At 36.8% G+C, this 3,181-nt stretch overlaps 1 long non-coding RNA gene across 4 annotated transcripts in view; it reads left to right on the forward strand.

Moving 5' to 3' along the window:
* The first annotated feature begins 1,669 nt into the window (after window positions 1-1,669).
* LOC113455725 overlaps window positions 1,670-3,181 on the forward strand; it is a 16,352-nt gene continuing 14,840 nt past the window's right edge. For 3 of the 4 annotated variants that reach the window (XR_003376709.1, XR_003376712.1, XR_003376711.1), the window contains exons 1-2: window positions 1,670-1,739; window positions 2,538-2,655. This is a non-coding gene — a long non-coding RNA (uncharacterized LOC113455725). The remainder of the gene's footprint in view (window positions 1,740-2,537; window positions 2,656-3,181) is intronic. The other variant, XR_003376710.1, reaches the window with a different exon arrangement.

Genomic DNA, 3,181 nt, shown 5'->3' on the forward strand with positions numbered 1-3,181 from the left:
CTGCCTCCTCCCCGCCACCGCCTCCCATTTCCCTCCCCTTCCCCCAATCAAGTCCCCCTCCATCATCAGCCCAAAGAGCAATCAGGGTTCCCTGACCTGTGGGAAGTCCAAGGACCACCCACCTCCATCCAGGTCTAGTAAGGTGAGCATCCAAACTGCCAGTGCGTGCAGTAGGATCAAAAACCCATTGCCATTGTTCTTGAGTAAGAGATAATTTTTATTATGCAAATTAGAATAGAAAGGGAATTAGGTACTACCTTTTCTTCTCACCTAATTAAAATAGATAATGGAGTATTTTCACCAACTTCTTTAAGCTTAATAAAGTTACCAAAGTTACATGTGATTAAATATGCATATTTTTATTAAGTGGAACATTTTTCTCTGCTCTCCTCCCTGCCTCTCCCCTTTCCCGTTCAACCCTCCCAGAAGCTGGTTTTCCTACCCACAAAGATGGCTCCACAATATGACACTTGTGCTGATAGTTACGTCACCTACTTCAGGCTATATAAAATTTTATTCTGTCCTCTACAGTTATTCTGCCTAATGTAACTAGGATAGACACCGGACATGAAAGAAGGACAGACATTCAGACACATGTATTGAATTGTGGGTGTCCATAGGCTGTGCTTGCTTTGGTGAAGGTAATTCACTGTAACTGGCTTGTTAGTGCACTTATTGTACACATCTGGATTCAGGAGGTGTGTTTCCTGTATATGGCTAAGAGAGTCAGGTTTATGGTATATGGAAGAAAAAGGAGACAAATGAAGCTAGTATTGATGATAGTTTTGTGTGAAGTATCATCACAGACTGTGCTTACCCATTTAGGAGGAAGGTAACTAGGAAGATAGATTTGCTATCCGACTGAATCGCACATGTGTAAGGTTTAACAACCCCATGAGTCTGAGGCCATGGAACCTAGCGTTGGCTATATCCATGTCAAAAAACTCACCACATTGTCTCAGAACTTCATCATAACTTCACAAGGTTTTAAAATATACTTTTCAGTGTATAAGGTTTGGAACTTATTGATCTTTGGATTGTATTTTTAGATAGTACATCTGCAAGGATTTTTCATACATGGATTACATGAATCTGGAAGCTATAATTTCTTATTTGATGTCTAAGCATTTAAAGCTGCTGTGCTACATAGGGACAAGGTGTGTTCACTGTAAAGAGCCTGATCCTGAGGATCAGAGTAAAGTCCCTCACCCAGAACTTGATCTTGGGAAATTTCAAGTCCTTATTCTTTTTCTTGTTGCTCAAATAATTTCGCTGCTTCTTTCTACTAACACTTCCAAAGTAACAGAGGTCCATTTTCTAGGACCGCTGAGATTAACTGAGATAAACTGTGTCCTGTCTTGTGGTGTTGCTTTGTTGCATATAGCCCAAGTTTTGACCATTTCTCGAATGAAGGAAGAATGTATTCCATAATTGTTTGTTTAATTTCCTTTATATCAGTCATACGTATGGACTCCCATGTATATAGTTTGACTATCTCAGGATAGGTGCCAGATGTTCTTTCTGATGATATCATCAGAAAAGCAGGTAAATCTCTGGGTAAGCTATTCCAGAGTTCGGTAAGTACTGACGAGGCTAAATATATCCTTTGTATTTCTTTTCTTTGCTCATCAAATTTGATAAATTTCTCAATCTTTTCAAAATTTTTTACTTCTGCCTTTTGTAGAGTCTGGATCTCCTGTCCAGTGTTCTGTTCTAATGCCATCATTGAAGATTCACAGGTTCGAAAACTTTGCAGTAAAAACAATGTCTCCTCCTTGGACATAATTTTTGTAGCATGCTTATTGCCTTTCTGGAGGGACATACTATCAGTCACTCTATCATAAGTCTTTGACAGATTCCAGTTAATTCATTCAACAATATGAATTCTTTCAGACAATGTTTCAGTAACCTCTGTCATTGTCTGAGCTGAGTTTTTTTTTTTTCAAATTGGTGGTATCCTTCTCCCAAATGCTGAATTTCTCTTTTAGTTGATCATTATCAGTTTGTAAAGAGTGTGTAATTTCTAAAAGTGCTTCATTTGACTGGGTTTTGTTTTTCAGCTTGCTTGTATCCTTCTCCAGAGTGCTGAATTTCTCCTTTAGTTTGTCATTATCAGTCAGCAAAGACTGTGTCATTTGTATAAATGCCACATTCTTGGCCCTATTATCAAACCAAGCTTTTGAGGAGAACAAAAAGGAGGACAATGCTAATCTTCAGAATTAAATAGAGAGATGTAGGAGGGAAAGCATATAAATCTTACATAACATCATACATGATATAAGTCAAATGCTATTGAACTCTTGCATTGTTAAATTGTCCATCATCTTACCCTTTTAAATTTATAATTTATATTTTAAAATTATATATCTTACCTGTGGTTGAGTTTGGACTGGAGTAGGTTCAATAACCGTTATCTGCCAGTAGGTGTCATGGCACACTTTTAGCTGTGTGGTTGGTTTGATTCTGATTATATCTAAAATATATGCTCAGATTAAAAACAGTTACATAATGTTAATCACAGGCTTTATGCTCCACAGAAGTACATGCCTGTTTCTTGGCCACACTAGCACAAAGAGGTGAAGAAAGCATGGAAGCCCACATTACTGGATCAAGAAGCCAGCCACACAGTCACAGGTGGGATGATGGATAATAAAGGTGAGGGTCTGAATCATAAATGCACTTTTTTTTTGTAGAAAATGTTTCATATCTGACATTCGCTGCAATGAAATATTCTGGTAATGAATGACACTTGAGGAAAATTGATAAATTTATTGAAAAAAATCATAGATTAATTATGTAGATTACTAGGAATGTCAGCAATAGTATTTGAAGCTCATATCATGTTTAAATGAAATTCAACAATAGGAAATTAAATATTTGTGAAAGTCTCTATCACCCACCTTGATATTGCAAGGTACTAAAAAACATCTCAGTATTGTTTAAAGTAGATTTTATTTAGTGGAATATCCGTTCAGATGAACATAAATAATGTGCTACCTGAAATGCTACTTAGATATTTTAAAAGTGAAAGGTATATTGTAGTCTTTATGATTGTTCAACATACCAAATCCATCTCAGGGATTTTTCTGTTCAGGAACATAATTCCCTCCCTTAGAACTCCTTTTCTCTTTCCATATCACACCTTCATTTTACCACTGCTTAAAAATAAAGTGCATGAGCA

This window comes from Microtus ochrogaster, unplaced genomic scaffold (genome assembly GCF_000317375.1).
Source record: "Microtus ochrogaster isolate Prairie Vole_2 unplaced genomic scaffold, MicOch1.0 UNK94, whole genome shotgun sequence".
NCBI classification, from domain to species: Eukaryota; Metazoa; Chordata; class Mammalia; order Rodentia; family Cricetidae; genus Microtus; species Microtus ochrogaster.